General features: G+C 37.1%; 1 pseudogene; it reads right to left on the reverse strand.

Moving 5' to 3' along the window:
- Window positions 1-20588, reverse strand: part of LOC115527991 — a 46825-nt pseudogene that overhangs the window by 13652 nt on the left and 12585 nt on the right.

The following is a 20588-nucleotide window of genomic DNA, read 5'->3' on the forward strand; positions in this document are numbered from 1 at the left end:
AGAATGTGTACCTCACTCACCAGTATCCTTAGGAAATAACATACCAATGCAAAAAAGACAACAATATTTTTAGATAGATTTTTAATTATTTTTATGTATCCACATTAACCGAGAATTCATAGATTTATTTAGATGCCAATTCTTCTCACAACTGCTGCCAACCATATTTTTTACAACGGCTCCTTTCAATGCTTTAGAAAGAAATACTCTTAGAGGATCTTTATTTAGAAGTATACATTTGCCATGATAATGAAGTTTCCTTATATATCTAGTTAAATGTAGAAGTATTAAGTTTTATCAAGATGCCTTTCTTGTATTATTTGAAATAACCATACGATTTTTCTCTTTGCCCAGATATTGTATACTTATATTCTACCTTAAACCCTAAAAATATAAAACAACAAATAAAGTCTTTGTTTCTATTTAAAAAAAAGTAGAAGAAAAAGAAACACAACAGACCAAAAGCAAAAAAGCAAAACAAAACCCAAAAAACAAACAAAACACACATGTTAGATCAGAATACAATCAAATCATACACACTGACCTAGTCATTCCAGGACCTTCACCCACATCTCAATCAGAACTTTATTTCCTAATGTTCTCTTAAATTTTGTTTCATCTATAGTTATTTTATATTTTACTCAAGACCATTGTGTGTGCGTGTGTGTGTGCACATATGTATACACACTACCATACTGTATCCTGTCCCATGCTTATTTCTTTCAAAAACCGCTATCTTCCTTTGTAATGTTTATGGAGAAAAGCTATTATCAATTACTCTGAAATCTGCGGTATGAGTGGGAGGCAGGCACACTGATTGAACTTTTGGATCACATACTCATTCCAAATTAATCAGACTTTTTTGAAGACAATTAAGCATTTAAGTGTTACTAATCTCTAACAAAATGTGTGGATGTATATTTGATTAACTTAAATAGAGTTGATTTGGGACCTTAATTACATCCGCATAATCTCTTCCACTCTGCCATATTCTAAGGGCTAGAAGCAAGTTACAGGTTTTGCCCACTCTTAAATGAAGGATGATACAAGGTGTGAACCTCAGGAACAGGGACCATGGGCCATCTGAGAATCCTGGCTCTCACGGTGGCTCTTAAGAACAGTCTTTAAGTCTTAAAGTGCAAGATGTGAATCAGACTTCTAAGCAAAGTATTTCTTGGAGCAAGAAGGCTCTGTTTTTATCACTAAATTTTATGCAGTTTGACATAAGGACATGAAAGTATGGATGGTACCAATTTTGTGTAATAAAGGAGGGCTGATTTCATTGCTAACTATAAAGAAGCTAGTAGGTATTATTAAATGTTTTATCCAACCAACAGAAATTACATATTCCATTGAAACTTTTATTGAAAACTAAAAAATATTCTTCTTAATGTTGTTCAAAAGGAAAATGCATGCAATTTTTTTTAACTCTAAGCATATTATTGGACTACAATGCAAGGTTAAGTAAAAAAAATAAACATGGATTTGGAAAACACTGAAAACTAACACAAGCAAATCACTCTGCTGATGAATAAATATAAAGAGCCCCCATAAGTAATAACTTTTTGATTAAAAGGCAATTAATACTAATTTAAAGAAAGGAAAAATAATAAATATACTGCAAGATACTGTGAGCTCTGAGTTCACAAAAACATGCATGTACTTAAATCAACATTTTAGAAAACAAATTCAGAATAGTTCCTTCTTCTATGTGCTTCTAAGAAGGAGTGGGAAGATTAATATGAGGGCTTTGGATTAAAATTATTTAATAATAAAGATATAAAGTAATTGGGGGGCCTGGGTGGCTCAGTCGGTTGAGTGTCCAACTTCGGCTCAGGTCATGAGCTCACGGTTCGTGAGTTCAGGCCCCTCATCGGGCTCTGTGCTGACAGCTCAGAGCCTGGAGCCTGCTTTGGATTCTCTGTCTCCCTCTCTCTCTGCCCCTTCCCCACATGCATTCTGTCTCTCTCTGCCTCTCAAAAATAAAGAAAACTAATAAAAAATGAAAAAAAATATATAAAGTAACTTCAGAAGCATTTAAGTTACACATTACCTGTCTATCATCTATTTATCCATCACTGTGTGTATATTTCCCCAATATTAGTATTTCTAGCCAACTCAGAATTTACGCTGTTATAACGGAAGTGTGTTCAAAACAATGAAAGGATCTGTGCTATCTATTTAGTATTCTGGAACCAATTCTAGTGTGTGTGTGGGGGGGGTGGGGGTGGGTGGGTGTGGTGATAACCCCAGGCATCCAACAAGCAAGTCTCTGGACACTGGCTGGATGTCCTACAATTTAACTCAAATCTGCCACTATCTACCAGAGCATCAGATTCCGTAGGTTAAAAGGTCAGTTCCTCACGTCTGCTCCCTTCTCCCACTTCAGAAGCCAGCCTCAAGCTCAGGTTGTTAACCTGCACTTCTGACCCACTGGCTCTAAGTTAGAGGTTCTCATGAACCCCTCATTGGGGTTTGATTAATTTGCTAGAGCAGCTCACAGAATTTAGAGAAACATTTTCTTATTAGATTACCAGTTTATTGCAAAAGGTGTAACGCAGGAACAGCAAGAAGGCAGAGATGCACAGGGCAGTGTGGGGGGAAAGGCTATGGAGCACCCATATTCTGTCTCCTAAATCTCCACGTGTTCGCCATCTCAGGAACTTCCCGAACCTGGTCCTTTTGGGTTTTCATGGAGATTTAATTATAAAGGCAGGATCAAGGAAATCACTAGCCTTTGGAAACTGATTCAAACTTCAGTCCTGCTCTCCTACCCTGGGGTCTGGAGGGTAAGACTGAAAGTTCCAGTCCTTTCTCAGCTGCCATCCTAAATTGGAGTCAATAAATCATTTCATTAACATAACAGAAGACACCTTTATGGTTCCCCTCAGGAAATTAAAAAGGTTTTAGGAAGTCTGCCAGGCACAGTGGACAAAGACCAAATATATTTTATATATTTAGACCAAATATAAAACATAAAATATATATTATACATATAATATAAAATATTATATATATAATTTATTTCTAATTATAAATCACAATATCACACTATCCAATTACGCTCACAGGATAAGAAATAGTTTTTTTAGTAAACCTTTTAAAATAAGGGTATATGGTTAAATCATGATATGAACACATCTCTGAAATATATATATATTTTTTTAATTTTTTCAACGTTTATTTATTTTTGGGACAGAGAGAGACAGAGCATGAACGGGGGAGGGGCAGAGAGAGAGGGAGACACAGAATCGGAAACAGGCTCCAGGCTCCAAGCCATCAGCCCAGAGCCCGACGCGGGGCTCGAACTCACGGACCGCGAGATCGTGACCTGGCTGAAGTCGGACGCTTAACCGACTGCGCCACCCAGGCGCCCCTGAAATATATTTTTTTAATGTTTATTTATTTTGAGAGAGAGAGAGAGTGTGTGAGCAGGGGAGGGGCAGAGAGAGGGTGAGAGGGAGCAGCAGAGCCCCCCCACGCCCCCCATACAAGGCTTATCTCACAACAGTGAGATCATGACCTGAGCCGAAATCAAGAGTGGGACGCTTAACTGACTGAGCCACCCAGGCACCCCTGAAATGTTTAAGGACTCTGAAAGGAGAATGATATTAATTTGTTAATTCAAACAATTAAATAATTGTTTCTAATAATAGCATTATATTATATTGCTTTTGAAGTAAACAGCAAATACAGTATTAAATTATTTTATGAGACTATAATCCTATTCCCAAATGGATACGTTAAGAAGCTGAGGATAAGTAAATTATCCTAGTTAAGAAGAAAAATGCTTTCCTCACTGAGTTGTACAGACAAAATATTAATGCTTTCAGCATGGGATTAGTTAAGTGGTAGTAACTGAGAATACCTATACTATTAATTTAGAAATAGAATATAAATATATTATTTTGCATATTGAACTCTCGAATTAACACAAGCAGGTACCATGTATATCTGCTATAGGGCCCCTTTATGTCCACTTCAGACTACATTAGATTAGATTGAAATGGGTACCATCTAACAATTTTCCCCCGGTTTCTTCCCCAAAATCAAATGGAACTGAGCACTGGTAGGCAGGTAGTTGAGGGGGTGAAAATTACGAGAGAATAAAAAGTCAAAAGATAATGTTGATTCAAATAGACTCAATGCAATTTATTCCTGTTCTTTTTGAGTGAAGAGTTTATAGAAATGACTTGAATTAGTCTGTTACCCTTGGCAGCTGCTAAACTCCCCGTTGCTCAAATAAGGGATATTCATGTTAATTTCAATTTCCCTCAGTGATTTCATGGAGCAACTCCATTCTCCTTTGGCTGTCAATAATTTTTGAAAAATCATAAATGCTATAGAAGAATGGGTACCGTTTTGACACTTTTAGGATTTAATTTAACAAGGAACACAGAAAAGCATAAAAATGGAAAAGAACAAACATGTGTTGAATTTTAGGGAGGGGGGTGGAACAGGATATAAAGGAAAAAAAGGTAAAAGATTACCATGTAAAGCGAGATCAAGCAAGAAGAATGCACAGGATTCTTTCACACTTTTTATCTGTAATACAATGCAATAAAATTTACATTTTCAAGATGAAACCTGCTTCTTCAAATGGTCAAAATCTGAATTCTGGTATCCTATTTTTTGCACATTGCTTTTTACTCAGGTCCCACTTTTCATTTTTAAAACGTGGCATTTTTTGAAAATAAAATGAATTGCCACGCTTTGTGAATTCATAAGTGTATTCTCACCCAAGGTGGAGCTGTTGGAGTAGATCAACTCTGGATAATCCCAACAAAATATTTGGCATACTAGCCCAAAGTGCAGGTTGGAAATTTTGCTCTGGGCCCTTTCACAATTCATCTTTGGTAGCTACTCTCTGGGCTTTACACAACAAATTTATAACAACGTAGGAGCATCGTTACTTTTCTTTCCAAGGCAGTGGAGTTAAGGGGTATGCCATAAACTATAGGTTCTCTGGTTTTGAATGTTGTTAACTTTAAAAAAATTTTTTTCAACGTTTATTTATTTTTGAGAGACAGAGCACGAGAAGAGAAAAGGCAGAGAGAGAGGGAGACACAGAAATCGAAGTAGACTCCAGGCTCTGAGTCATCAGCACAGAGCCCACTGCGGGGCTCCAACCCACAAACCGTGAGATCGTGATCTGAGCCAAAGTCAGACGCTTAACCGACTGAGCCACCCAGGCACCCTGGATTTTATTAACTTTAAATGGGAACCTTGTTATACATAAGGTTTTCAACTTTTTATTGTGATAATCAAAGATACCAAACATTTACCAACTTCATTTTTTAAAAGGCCATGTATTTTTGAAAATTCAAAATTTTAAGTGAAAGGAATAAAATGGAAATTATGATTTTTAAAGTTAATTCATTTTTGAATGCACACTAAACTTTAGGAAAGATAAACTTACAAACTTAAAACTGAGGATAGTTCTTTAAATTGAATGTCACTTGACCTTGTACTAGAGTTAGAATTGCCTGATAAAATATGGACCTCCAGTTAAATTTGGATTTGTGTTGAACATTTGGGACATACCAAAAAAAAAAAAAAAGTTGTTTATCTGAAATTTAAAATTATCTGGTCATCCTCCTCTACTTTTTACCAAATCTGACAAACTCTAACTGGAGTATAATTTAATCATGTATTTACCAAACTTAATTTGCAGTTAAGCATTTGAAAATGGTCATGAAAGAACACAAAGCAGAACCGGGCATACCAGCAGTCAACAAACTTGCGAAATGATCGACGCTTTTTCTAAAATGGTACCCTGTTTTTCCAAACTTCTCTCTTTATATGTTTTAAAGTTACTTTTCATATAACTAGAGAAATAATGTTTTCTAAGACAATAAGCTGAGGGATGATTAAAAATAAGAATTTACTAATATGACCTGATACAAAGCAATTATATAAATCTATTTTCAAATTTATCTTAAGAATAAATATAGACAATTATAAAAGGAATTTTGAAAACTAATGATAAAGAGTGATTTGCTATGCCAGAACTAAAACACCCCAGCACTGATTTATAGAATGACATAATAAATCCAGAATTAGACTCATGGATTCAGTGTAACTTAATGGAAAGCTGGAACTTTAAATAAATTGAGAAATTCTGAATTAATTAATGGTTTACAGTCAATTTAATATCTATTTTTAAACAATAATCACACACAAGTTAAAATGTCATCTCTTTATAAAAATAATAAATTCTATGAAACAAATACTTAAACCTTCAAACAGTAAGAGAATGTGTCAAATATAGAATTTTAAATCAGCTGATATATGACAGATTAATACATCTTTTAAAGTTAGCTAACAAATTGTAAATACTTTTGTAATTTTTGTATGACATAAAAATGATATATACAGATTAAAAAAATAAAGTGGAGATTTATTTCTCTTTCATATGAAAGAAGTATAAAATTAGGCTAGCTAGGACTAATAGGGCAGCTTTCTAATGGTGTGGGACTAAGGCTGTTTCCCTTAGATTCAATATGTTCCCTCTAAACCTACTGTGTTGAGGATTTTTATCATGATTGGGTGTTGTACTTGGTCAAATGCTTTTTCTCCATCTGCTGAAATGATCATATGGTTTTTATCCTTTCTCTTTGTTGATGTGATATATCATACTGATTGATTTGCAAATATTGAAACAATCTTGCATCCTGACAATGATTTTTTTTTGATATATTGTTGGTTTCAGTTTGCTAATATTTTGTTGAGAATCTTTGCATTTATATTCATCGGACATATTGACCTACAGTTCTCTCTTTTTTTTTTTTTTTTGGAGTGTCTTTATCTAGTTTAGGTATCAGAGTGATGCTGGCCTCATAGAATGAATTTGGAAGCTTTTTTTTCTCTTCTAGTTTTTGGAATAGTTTGAGAATAATAGGTACTAACTCTTCTTTAAATGTTTGGTGGGGGCGCCTGGGTGGCTCAGTCAGTTAAGTGGCCGACTTCGGCTCAGGTCATGATCTCACGGTCCGTGAGTTCGAGCCCTGCATCTCGCTCTGTGCTGACAGCTCGGAGCCTGGAGCCTGTTTCAGATTCTGTGTCTCCCTCTCTCTGACCCTCCCCTGTTCATGCTCTGTTTCTCCCTGTCTCAAAAATAAATAAAATGTTAAAAAAAAATTTTAAATGTTTGGTGGAATTCAACTGTGAAGGCACCTGGTCCTGGATTTTGTTTGTTGAGAGTTTTTTGTTTACCAGTTTCACCTCATTAGTGGTAATTGGTCTGTTCAAATTTTCTATTTCTTGCTGATTCAGTTTTGGGGGGTTATATGTTTCTAGACATTTATCCATCTCTTCTAGGTTGTCCAATTTGTTGGAATACATATTTTTTATAATCTGTTAAAATTATTTGTATTTTTTGTGGTGTCTGTTGTTATTTCTCCTCTTTCCTTTCTGATTTTTATTTGAGTTCCTTTTCCTTCTTTCTCCTCCCCCTCCTCCCTCTCCTCCTCTTCCTCCTCTTCTTTTTCTTCTCCCTCTTCTTCCTCTTGTTGTTGTTCTTCCTCTTCCTCTTCCTTCTTCTTTCCTTCCTTCTTCCTTCTCCTCCTTCTTCTTCTCCTGGTTAAAAGTTTACCAGTTTTATTGATCTTTTCAAATAACCAGACCCTGGTTTCATTGCTCTGCTGTATTGTGTTTTGTTTGTTTTTGTTCTAGTTTCCATTTTATTCATTTCTGTTCTAATCTGCATTATTTCCTTCCTTCTACTTCTTTTGGATTTTGTTTGTTCTTACTTTTCTATCTCCTTTAGACGTGAGGTTACGTGGTTTATTTGAGATTTTTCTTGCAACCTGAAGTATGCCTGTATTCCTATAAACTTCCCTCTTATAACAGCTTTTGCTGTGTCTCAAAGGTTTTGGACCATTGAATTTTCATTTTCATTCATGTCTATGTTTTTTTCTTTTTTCTTTTTTGCTTTCTTGTTTGAACCATTCACTGTTTAGTAGCATGTTATTTAGCCTTCATATATTTGTGTTTTTGCCAGATTTTTTTCTTGTGGTTGTTTTCTATCTCATAATGTTGTGGTCATATAAGATGGGTGGTATGACTTCAGACTTTTTGAATTTGTTGAGACTTATTTTGTGGCCTTAAATGTGATCTATTCTGGAGAATGTTCCATGTGCACTTGAAAAGAATGTGTATTCAGCAGTTTTAAGATGGAATGTTCTGAGTATCTGTTAGATCCATCTGATCCAATGTGTTATTCAAAGCCACTGTTCCTTGTTTATTTTATATTTGGATGATCTATCCTTTGATGTAAGTGAGGTGTTAAAGTCCCCTACTATTATTATATTACTATGGATTACTTCCTTTTTATTTGTTATTTGCTGTTTTATATATTTGGGTACTTCTGTATTAGATGCATAAATATCTATAATTTTTATATCTTCTTGTTGGATTGTTCCCTTTATGATAATATAGTATCCTTATTTGTCTCTTATGAAAGTCTTTGTTTTAAAGTCTATTTTATCTCATACAAGTATTGCTACCCTGGCTTTCTTTTCACTTTCACTTGACTGAAAAATGCTTTCCTATCCTTTCCCTTTCAACCTGCATGGGTCTTTAGATCTGAAATGAGTCTCTTGTAGGGTGCCACTTTCATATCCATTTTTTCACCTTATCTTTTTTGATTGGAGTATTTAGTCCATTTACATTCAAAGTAATTATTGATAGATATGCACTTATTTCCATTTTGTTACTGGTTTTGTGGTTGTTTTCTAGTTTTTCTCCATTCCTTTTTTTCTTGCTCTCTTCTCTCATAGTTTGCTGGCTTTCTTTAGTAATATGCGCTCGCTCTCTCTCTCTCTCTCTCTCTCTCTCTCTCCCTTTGCATGTCTAGTACTTGTTTTTGATTTGCAGTTACCATTAAGTTTGTATGTAACATGCTCTGCAAATATAAGTCTATTTAAGTTGATGGTCACTTAAGTTTAAAGTCATTCTTTACTCTCCTCCCACTCTTGTTGATGTATATAGGGTGTTGTACTTTACATCTTTTTATTTTGTGAATCCTTCGACTGATTATTATTGATATACCTAGTTTTACTGCTTCTGTGTTTCCTTCTTTCTTATTCCTATGTATGGTCTTTCCTTTCAACTCAGAGAGTTCCCTTTAACATTTATGGTAGGGCTGGTTTAGTGATCATGAATTCCTTTAAATTTTGTTTGTGTGGGAAACTCTTTATCTCTCCTTCTATTCTTAATGATAGCCTTACTGGATAGAGTATTCATGGCTGCGGGGGTTTTTCTTTCAGTGCTTTGAGTATATCATGCCATTTCCTTCTGGGGAATGCCTGCAAAATTTTCTGCTAAAAAATTAGTTGATAGACTTATGAGGTTTCCTTTGTATGTAACCATTTTATTTTCTCTTGCTGCTTTTACAATTCTCTCTTTATCACTACTTTTTGCCATTTTAATTACTGTGTGTGTTTTGGTGTGGACCTCTGTGGATTCATTTTGCTGGGGGCTTTCTGGGCCTCCTGGATCTGAATTTTTCTTTCCTTCCTTACGTTTGGGAAGTTTTCAACTATTATTTCTTCAGATACATTTTATGCCCCCCTTTCTCTCTTATTTTCCTCTGAGATCCCTGGGATGTGAATATTATTGTGCTTGATGGTGCCACTGAGTTCCCTAAGTCTATTTTTATTATAATTTTTTTCTTCCCTCCTGTTCAGTTTGATTTCATTCTCTCGCTCTGTTCTCTGCTTCCTCTAGTCAATGTATTTTAATTTTAAGGGTCTCACCGAGGTCTCCACTCTTTTCTCAAGTCCATTGAGTATCTTTATGACCATTACTCTAAATGCTCTATCAGTCATATTACTTGTCTCCATTTTGTTTAGCTCTGTTGTGGTGATTTTGCCTTGGTCTTTCTTTTGGGGTATATTCCTTTGTTTCCTCATTTTTTCTAAATCTCTGTGTCTGTTTCTGTGTTAGGAAAATCAGCTATGTCTCTTGCTCTTAAAAGTAGTGGCCTTATGAAGAAGAGGTCCTGTAGTGGCCTACAGTGTAGTGTTCCCTACTAACAAGTACCTGGTGCTTCAGGGGTATCTCTGGTGTTGCTTGTGCCCTACTCTTGTGGCTGAGCTGCTTTTTCCTTCAGTCCAGTTGTCTATGATGGTTCGCTGTGCCTGTTGTGGGCAGGGTTTGGTCTCTGTGTTGTTAGTGGGACAGTCTATGGCCGCCTTGGGCTTGTATTAAGTCAGACCAGGAATTTGCCAGAGATCCGGTTGCAGCAAATTGGTGGGTGCCTTCTCCATCTTGTCCCCTGAGAAGCTTTTGTTGCCGGGTGGGGCCTGTAGTTAGACCAGAGGTCTGCCTCCAGCCCCTCCTGGACCATGGTTGCACTGGTGTGTGTGGTTATCTTACCCTCTCCCTGGGGCAGGAGGCAGTTTGGAGTAGTGCTGGTCTCTGTAGGGGCTGCTTGCACCCTGACATGCTTTTGACATCACTTTGGATGGGTTCTGGCCCAGGACATATGAAAGGAGGCAGGTCCGCCAGAGAATGAAAGGGTAAGAAGACCCAGTGTTAGCAAGGTTTGCACAGGTGTGTTGTAGGAGGGCACCTGGAACCAAGGCCTGGCTGGAAGGGGTGTGTTTTCAGACCACGGGGACAGGTTGCACTGTTAGCAAGTTATATAGGGAATGGTAGCACTGTGCTGGTTCCCACAGGTGGCTCCGTGTCTAGGCTGGGGGGTGGGGAAGGGAAATGGCACCAGTCAGCTCCTTTGTTCCTGGAGAAGTCTCCCATCAGTTCTTGGTCCTCTAGCACAAGCTCGGAGATTAGTAAACAACTCATTGTCCCTTATACCCCTGGTGGTTTTCAAACTACTGCTCTTATGCTGTATCTCTAAGGGACTATTCATTTTACTATCTCTTCCAGGGTGGAGAATCAATTTCCTGTTGTCCTCCCAGCTCTCCCAGAGCCAAGCCCACTGATTTTTAAAATTCCAAGTTTACTTAAGCTATGCTGATTGTAAGAACTAGTGAAACTATCCCCCTCTGATTTTCTGTGGATTCCTAGTGCCTAACGTGCTTGGCGTGACATCTGGTCCTTTCCTTTTCCATGCTCAGGTGTCTCTCCCTTCTGTAGACAGTCCCACAGGTCCATTTGTCTCCTGACCATATCTCTGCCCTTCCTACCCTCTTGGATGTGGCCTCCTCCCTACATTTAACTGCAGAGAGTCTTTTCTCCAGTCTTTGGATTGTTTTCTGGGTCATTTACTCTGATGTGGGTGTTATCTATTGGGATCAGTGAGACAAGGCGAGCTTAGGGTCTTCCTCTTCTGCCATCATCCCTGAAAAATCAAATATATATAGATTTTTTTGGAAAGTAACTAATAAAACTAGGAAAAAGGTAAAGGACATGAAAAGCCAAGAAGCAAAAAAAATAATTTTGAAAGGTACAATATGATCTACCTCTTTAATAGTAACATGAATGCAAAAAAAATGCCTTTTGTTTCACTAAAATATGAGGAAAGTTATCAAATATTGAAAGAGCCCATGGGGCACCTGGTGGCTCAGTCGGTTAAGCGTCCGACTTCAGCTCAGGTCATGATCTTGCTGTTTGTGGGTTCAAGCCCTGTCTCCGGCTCTGTGCTGACAGTGCAGAGCCTGGACCCTGCTTCAGATTCTCTGTCTCCCTCTCTCTCTCTCTGCCCCTCCTCTGCTCACATTCTCTCTCTCTCTCTCTCCCACTAAAATGAATAAACATTAAAAATTTTTTTTAAAAAAAGAGCCCAAAGGCTGGGGGGTACATTCTATTAATGTGTGGACTAGATAATGTATACAACCTATTTTGAAGTATCTGGAAATAAAAAAAAAAAATTTAGATCTATGCCATTCAACTCATAAACACCTTATCTTGAAATACATACTAATAATAATGAAACAATTCACTAACATACATGAAAATAATCATTGCAGAGTTTTTATATTAAATATTGAATCGAGGTTTTATTAACCTTATTACATAATTTGTGATATCTTTTTGTAATGGTATTGCATATAGACTGTATGAAAATGAAACAACTAGGGAAGCCTGGGTGGCTCAGACAGTTAGCATCCAACTTTGGCTCAGGTTATGATCTCACGGTTCATGAGTTCAAGCCCCGTGTCAGGCTCTGTGCTGACAGCTCAGAGCCTAAAGCCTGCTTTGGATTCTGAGTCTCCCTCTCTTTCTGCCTCTCCCCTCCTTGTGATGTGTCTCTCTCTCTCAAAAATAAAGCTGTTTTGTTTTGTTTTGTTTTAATGAAAGAACTAAATGTATTGACATAAAAAGCAACTAGTATTCTGTCATGAGAGTAGGTACCATATGGTATGTTTGACATAATCCAATTTACTAAAAGAATAACAAAGTATAATCAGACAGATAGACAGAATGTGAGGAATATACCAAAATTGGGTTGTTCTGTTAGGTTGGTACAGACCTAGCAAACAATTCAAAGGAGGCATATAGAATGATTTTGTAAGTAGAGTAGTGCCTTTTCCCAATTCTTTTCAAGTTCCTTAAAATGGTGGGCTCAAAGTTTGGTGATAAATGTCTTTGAGAAGAGAAGAGGAAAGAAACTTACATCTTTATAGTTTTTAATAATTTCAGGCTGATAGTGGAGTCGATTTAAGCCTTTAATTATCTCTCCACCCATGGCCTTCTTAAAGGCCATATTTTAATTATGTTGTTCAAATGCCAAGTAACGCATTTGGCTGGAATTTTCTTTTGCCTTAGCACGATATTTTTGGGTCTGTGTTCATCATCTATTATTCATTTATTGTTTGGTGGTGGGGGGGGTTATTTGTACCTTGATTTCCCTTTGGTCCTTCCCCCTCCACTACCGTGAAGGATAGACAAAAATCATGTTCCGATGAAAGAGTCGTTGGTTTTGTTTCTTACAATGAGCTGTCCACTAGAGTGCCCTCTCTACTCTTTGGTTAACCAGAGATCTGCAGTCTCAAGGGATGCTTTCCTGATTTCAGCAGTCATTCAGAATAGGCATTAATCTTCAGCATTATAGCCTTTTATTATTTTCCTAAAATGCGTGAAGTCTGTTAGTCTTCATTCTTTTTCCTTTGTCTCCCTTCTGAGCAAGTTATTTCGTGAACGTTGACAGATTCTGAAGTTTAGAGATAGACAAAAGACCCACAATAGTCAACATAATACTGAGAGAGAATGAAGGTGGAAGACTGATGTAATACACCTTGAAAACTTACTAAGAAGCTATTGTAAACAAGTCAGTGTGGCATTGGTAAAAGAACAGACAAGTAGGTCAGTGGAACAGAATAGATAGGCCAGAACTGGATCCACACAAATATAGTCAACTGATCCTTGACAGAGGAGCAGAGGTAACACAGTGGGGCAAAGTGGTCTCTTCAACAAATGGTGCTGGCACAACTGGACATCCACAACTAAGAAATGAATCTAGACACAGACCTCAAATGTATTACAAAAATAAAATCAATATGGATCACAGACCTAGATGTGAAATGTAAAAGTATAAAATCCTACGAAGACAGCATGGGAGAAACCTGGCTGACCTTGAGGATGATGATGACCTTAGATACAACGCCAAAGGCATGGTCCGTGATAAAAATAGATGAACTAGACTTCATTAAAATTGAAAACTTCTGGTTCCACAAGAGGCAATATCAAGAGAATCAGAAGAGGGGCGCCTGGGTGGCGCAGTCGGTTAAGCGTCCGACTTCAGCCAGGTCACGATCTCGCGGTCCGTGAGTTCGAGCCCCGCGTCGGGCTCTGGGCTGATGGCTCAGAGCCTGGAGCCTGTTTCCGATTCTGTGTCTCCCTCTCTCTCTGCCCCTCCCCCGTTCATGCTCTGTCTCTCTCTGTCCCAAAAATAAATAAACGCTGAAAAAAAAAAATAAAAATAAAAAAATTAAAAAAAAAAAAAAAAGAGAATCAGAAGACAAATCACAGAGGAGGGGGGCTTATTTGCAAAAGATACATACTATAAAAGACAGCTATCCAAAATAAAAAGAACACAAAAACCCCAATTAAAAAAATGGGCCAAAAACCTTAAGAGACACCTCACCAGAGATGATATACAGATGGCAAATAAAGATGAGGAGATGCCCCATATCATATGACATCAGGGAAATGCAAATTAAAACAGCAATGAGATACTACTGCTCATCTATTAGGATGGGCCAGATCCCAAACACTGACCACACTGAACGGTGGCGAGGATGCCGAGAGGTAGGAACTTCCAGACATTTCTGGTGGGAATGCAAAATGTCACAGCCGTTTCGGGAAGACCGTTTGTCATTTTCTTACAAATCTACACATATTCTTACCTTATGATTCTATGGTTGTGCTCCTTAGGATTTATCCAAGGAATTGACAATTTACGTTTACACAAAAACCTTCACATGGGTGGTTCTAGCAACACTATTTAAATGCCAAAACTTGGGGCGCCTGGGTGGCGCAGTCGGTTGGGCGTCCGACTTCAGCCAGGTCACGATCTCGCGGTCCGTGAGTTCGAGCCCCGCGTCAGGCTCTGGGCTGATGGCTCAGAGCCTGGAGCCTGTTTCCGATTCTGTGTCTCCCTCTCTCTCTCTGCCCCTACCCCGTTCATGCTCTGTCTCTCTCTGTCCCAAAATAAATAAATAAACGTTGAAAAAAAAAATTTTTTAAATGCCAAAACTTGGGAGCAATCAAGATGGCCTTCAGTAGGTTAACGGATAAATAAACTGTGGTCCATCCAGACAGTGGACTATTGTGCAGTGGATTTCTAGGGCACCGAAGCCACTCTATCTGATACTACAATGATAGACACAGATACATCTGTCCATCCAAACCTATAGATTTTACATCAAGAATGAACCTGAATGTAAATTTTGGACCTTGGTTGTTAGTGATGTGTCTGTGTTGATTCACAAAGTGTAACAAAAGTACCACTCTGGTGTGGGATGTTGATAGTGAGAGAGGCTGTGGGTCTGTGAGGGCGGAGAGTATATGTGGAATCTCTGTACCTTCCCTTCAGAGGACCTAAAATTGCTCAAAAAGTGTCTTTAAAAAATATATTAGCTCTGGGTAAATTTGAAAAAAAAAACAGACATCTAGAAACATGTAAAATAGGAGTTTGTGTTAAATTTTAATTATTGTGGCCAAGAAAGTTAGAAAAAAAAAAACCTGGATATTTAGGTAAAGTTCAGGAGAAAGAATACATATAATGTTAAATACTCTTCTAGGAAGAAGAAATACAAAACACCAAGGCCCTAAGGTAGTGACTTTCAACTAGAAGCTACTCTGACCCCCTTGGGCTGTTCGGCAGTGTCTGGATGTAAGTTTGGGTTGCGCAACTGGGGGCAGGGCTTTCTTCTGGTATCTAGCGAATAGAGGCCAGTGGTATACAGAACAGTCCCCTATAACAAAGAATTTTCCAGCCAAAATATCCGGTCAGTAGTGGTGACGTTTGAGAAATCCTGCTTTCGGATGACAGTGCGCCTGTCCTTTTGCAACATAGCAAGGAGACTGGTGGGGCTAGATCAGAGTGAGAGGTGGAAGGCCCGGCTGCAGAATATGGGAAGTTACACTGGAGGGGAGAGAAAGCACATCCTCTCCGAGAGCAGGGCAAACCTGAAGGGTTTATCGCACAGCAGTGCCGTAAGCCTACGTGTGGTTGAACAGGACCCACGATGCTGGAGAAGGGTACTGTGCTATGATAGGCAACTAGGGGGGAGCCAGGCAGCCTATGTGAGAAGCTATTTCCAGTAAGCAATAGTGTCGTCATGGACCACGTCATAGTAATGGGGAAGGTGAGAGGTGGCCAAAACTTGAATACATTTGAAAGATAGAAAGAAATTCTCACCATATTAAATCTGGGGAGAGACACAGAGACAGAAAGGGAAAGAGAGTGAGTTTGAGATAAGGAGAAAAAGAACAGCAACAGGAAAAGTACACCTGCCATTGACCAAGACAGAAAAGGCTCTGGTCAGAGGTCTTGACCGTCAGAAGCTCAGTTCTCTGTGTTAGTTTTGAAACCAATTCTATTTTTATGTCAGTATATCTGAATTCCTATGATGGTGCCTGTGTTTCACAAGCTTGAAAACATCTAAGAAAGAAATTTGGGGGTTGAGATGGAGTTTAGGTGTCTAATTTGGATGTTATAAATGCAACAGTTGAAGAAATTGGAGATATGTGAATAGAGGAGCTAGAAACCATAGAAGAGAACAGGCAGCAGCTTCCTGATTTTGATGACCTACTACATGGAAGAAATACTAAAATTATTCAGGAGTGTTCCGTAAGACACGTAAGCACAATGGGAAGAACTTAATAAAATGGCGGATTTTAACTCAAAATAGTGAAGAAAAAGAAAAAAAGACAAGCACCTTAAAAGCCAAGGAATTACCAGTTAGTGAGCTTTTTGTGTGCTATTAGTTTGTGGTAAACGTGGATGATTGTCTCTCAGAAATATTCTTGGATTGGAAGAGAGAGGAGATCCTTAACATCCTATTCAGCCTGAGTATGAAGTAGAAAATTCTTTTTACTGCCATTCACTACTATGTTGCCAAGTTTTACTATTAATATGGTCTACTAATATACCACACTCAGGTCCTTGGCTGTCAGGGAATGTGAAAAATATGCCAAAATATATTAAACAATATTTATCTACAGTGGAATTTACTATATGTTAGTATGAGTCCTAGTTTTATGAAATGACTCTGGTTCAATAAACAATATTAAACTATCTTTTCTTGATTCTTAGTGAATTAACATGGACCATTTTTTCCCCAGAAATCTGCACAAAAGAATGATAATTTTCACCCCAATATAACTACTTTTGCAGCTCTTTTCCCAGGTGCTGTTGTTAAAGAAGGTGATGCCTTCTAGACTCAGAACTGTCTGAAGAAATCTATTTTGTTAGTTTTCTCTAGTCAGCACTATTTAACATTTTTGGTGAAAGATAAATATTATCTGGAGGGCATTGTACACTTTGTTCTCCATTTTAAAATGTGCAAATATGAGAAGCGAGTGTCTATTTTTTGCAATTATTAACTTTTTCTTGAATAAGAAAGATGATTACAGCTAAATTTCATAACACTTGTCACTTAGGAATTTAAGAATGCCTGAAGCAATCTGAAACTACTTCAGCTGCTTTGGGCTATTTTAGAAAATAATTTGATACATTTTTTTGAGCATTCCAGAGGGGTATGACCCTTTCCCTTAATGGCTGTAGCTTGAATTCTTACATAAGTACTTTGGTATGGAGGTTGGTATGAAATATAGAAGAATATGTGAATAAATGAATAATTAATAATCATCAATGATAAGAGTTTGTGGTATAGCGGATTGAGATTCAAAAGCTATCGCTTCCATTATTTTGAGAATGTTTATCATGATATTACTTCCTGAGAATCTTGGTTTGCACTGAATTTTTCTTCTTTAAAATCAGGACTATAGTTGGCTGATAAGGGAAGACTTCAGGCATTTTTATCAGCTACACTCTGGCAGGACAGACTGCTGTGACAGGTAAAAAAAAAAGATACCCCCCTAAGTGTTGATTCTCCTTGCACAATTGGTTCATCATTTTGACAGACAAATCAACCCAAAAGTCAAGGAAACTATTTTTGGATGGTGTTTTTTTTTTTTTTTTTTTTTTTTTTTTTTTTTTTTTTTTTTTTTTTTTTTTTTTTTACAGCACGTACCATCATTGTTGTCAAAACTGGTTGGAAACGCAGACACAAGCCTATTGTATACTTCTGTTTTATTTGGCAGAGTCAGAATAATTGCTATTATATGGTAGGATATACACCTAGCTTATCCCGTTAACACATTTCTCACAACACACCGGAAGCATTCGCATGAATAATAATTCTACAGTTGGGAGTTCAAATTCTAAATTGTCTTCAAATACAGAATTTTAAACAAAAACAGGAAAGAATTGGGTTATCCAACTTATCCACTAAACACAGAAACTTGCAGTAGACTTGAACAGGTAAATCACCTCTCTGTGCCTATTTTCTCATATTCAACAAGGGATGGTAATAATATACTCCTTATGCTAGTGATGGGAAAGGAACATACGAGTACCTTATGCGAAAGTACTGACAAACTGGCCATGTCTGTGTGGATATAAGGTTATTTGCCATTATCAACATATCACACTATGTAACATCTCTCCCTTCATTAAGCCTAAACACCATCCTTCTAAGGGTAAAAGAGTCTTTCTCATTGGGTCAGTCATTGAGCCCACTTTTATTGTGCATAATAGAGTTAATAAGGGGATACAGAAAAATAGAGAAACCCAAGAGAATATGGTATTATCCTAAGAGCTAGTTTCTGTTAAAGAAAGGAGAGTAAATGAGAGAACTACTTTAGTAGAATAGAGGGAGAAGTGGTGTGTGTGTGTGTGTGTGTTTTTTTTTTTGTGTGTGTGTGTGTGTGTGTGTGTGTGTGTGTGAGAGAGAGAGAGAGAGAGAGAGAGAGAGAGAGAGAGAGAGAGAGATTGGTAGCTTTGTGTGCATCAAGAGTTAAATATTGAAAGCAACTGTCACCAGTACGTGTGAGGAAGGAATTGCCTGCAAACACCAGGGCCAGGTCTAAGGGCCTATAAGGGAAGGGAGTTGTGCAAGTATGAGGTTGAATGCTGTCCTTAAGTAAAATTTCAAGCCTTTGTTCATCGTGGATGTTTTGCATTAACTTTGACTTTTCAATGGTGCATTGAAAGGACCAATTGGCGTTTGTCATTGGGATTTTTTAATGTCTGCTTAAATTTTGCACCTATGGTCTTGCCTCACTTGCCTCACCCTATTCTCTGTCCTGACATGGCAACAGAATGGAGGAAGGACTTTTAGAAGTTTTTTTTTTTCTTTTTTAATACATACAAGGAATTAAATCTCTGCTTCCCATTTTCTCGTAGACTTAGATAAAATTTTGTTTCAAATAATTTTGGGAAGTCTGGTCCCCATTTCCTTGAATGTGCCTCCATTTAAAGGTAGAGTATTAAGCCGGTTTGTTTTCTCTTATTGCTGTTTTGTGTTTATTTGTTTGTAAGAAGTTACATAAGCTATACTAAAAACTCTAACTCAGAAATCAGAGGAAAACCAAATGTGGTACTTACATTTAAGTTATGTAACATCTTTTGGTAACTAAAAGCTAATTGTGCCTTTTAAGAAGAAGAAAGAAAGAAAAGAAAAAGGGGGAAAAAGAAAAGAAGGAATAAAGAAAAGAAAAGAAAACAAAAGAGAAAGAAAGCAAGCAAGAAAGAAAAAGAAAAAAAAAGAAAGAAAGAAAGAAAGAAAAGAAAAGAAAAAGAAGGAATGAATTTCAGTAGACAAAGAACATTAGATTGTGTGATACAAAACAATATAAACATTCACAAGTGAAAATAAGAAAATCATCATTATTCAGGCAGTTACATTAATGAGAAACCCAACTGGAGCAAGACATACACAAAAAAGGAGGCTGTGATAAAATATATATGAAAGAGAAGTCATTAAGATATTTCATATTTTCATGAACAACTAAAAACTCTAAATGGTGATCTGGAATGAAAATGGTGACATTTGAAAAATAATTCACAATATGTTCAGGAGTATCTCCGTTACCTTGCTTTTTCCAACACACGTTCACAATTTGACAAAGTCTCAGGGAGAAAATGGAGGAGGTCCCCATGATGGAGTTTCTGGTGGAGGGATGGTGGAATAGAAACTATCATGCATCTTCTCCCCTCTTTAGTCAGAGCTACATATCATTGATTTCATGTCTCAACTTGGGGCTGGCCATGCATGCAGGATTTCATTTTTTTTTTAAGAATCTCTCCTAAATCTTTATAAAAGCTATTTCTTTGAAAACTTTTAGAGTTAGTCCACAAAATTTCATTTTAAAATTCAAATCATGCTGTTTCTAAATTTCTTTTGAAATATCAGTAATTTGAAATAGACTTCACACACATTTTTTTTTTTTATTTTTTGTTTAATTAAGCTGTGTGTCCAAAAATAAGACTGGTTTAGGAGTGATGTAATTGCACAGGGAAAGGTAATATTCCATCGCTCTCATTCTATAAGTTGCATAGAATGTTGAGATACTGAATTTATATTTGGTTAAACAGTGTTGCTAGCATTACTTTTTCTAAGTTCTGAAGCTAGACTCTTAAGAGTATAAAGTCCCAAAGATAAATATTAAAGTTCAAACAAAAAGAAATTGCCCAAAGAAGCTATCTTTGATCAAACATGGTTTATTCTTGTTTGAAAGACTAAAAGAATAACTAAAGAATACAGCAACAGACTCAATGGAAAGAATTTCACAAAAGATTTTATTTGCAGTGGACTTGAAGAACAAAGTATGGAGGTGTGAGTTTAAGACATTCTTTTGCAGATATCCCATACTTCATTTTGTCATATGAACAAGAGAGATTCTATAAGCCTCTGACTCACCCCGGGGCTCTTATAAGTTCATTTTGATCATACCATGACTCCAAGTGTCCCTGCTCCTATCTTGGCATTACTGATAAAAGTAACACACTACCAGTCATCCTGTAATTAAAAGAAGAGTTTGAAAACACTCTTTGGTAGATTTTGTGAGTTCGTAAAAGAATGTTTCAGTATATTTCTTGAGTTTCTAAA

The sequence above is a fragment of the Lynx canadensis genome, chromosome D3 (assembly GCF_007474595.2).
Source record: "Lynx canadensis isolate LIC74 chromosome D3, mLynCan4.pri.v2, whole genome shotgun sequence".
NCBI lineage: Eukaryota > Metazoa > Chordata > Mammalia > Carnivora > Felidae > Lynx > Lynx canadensis.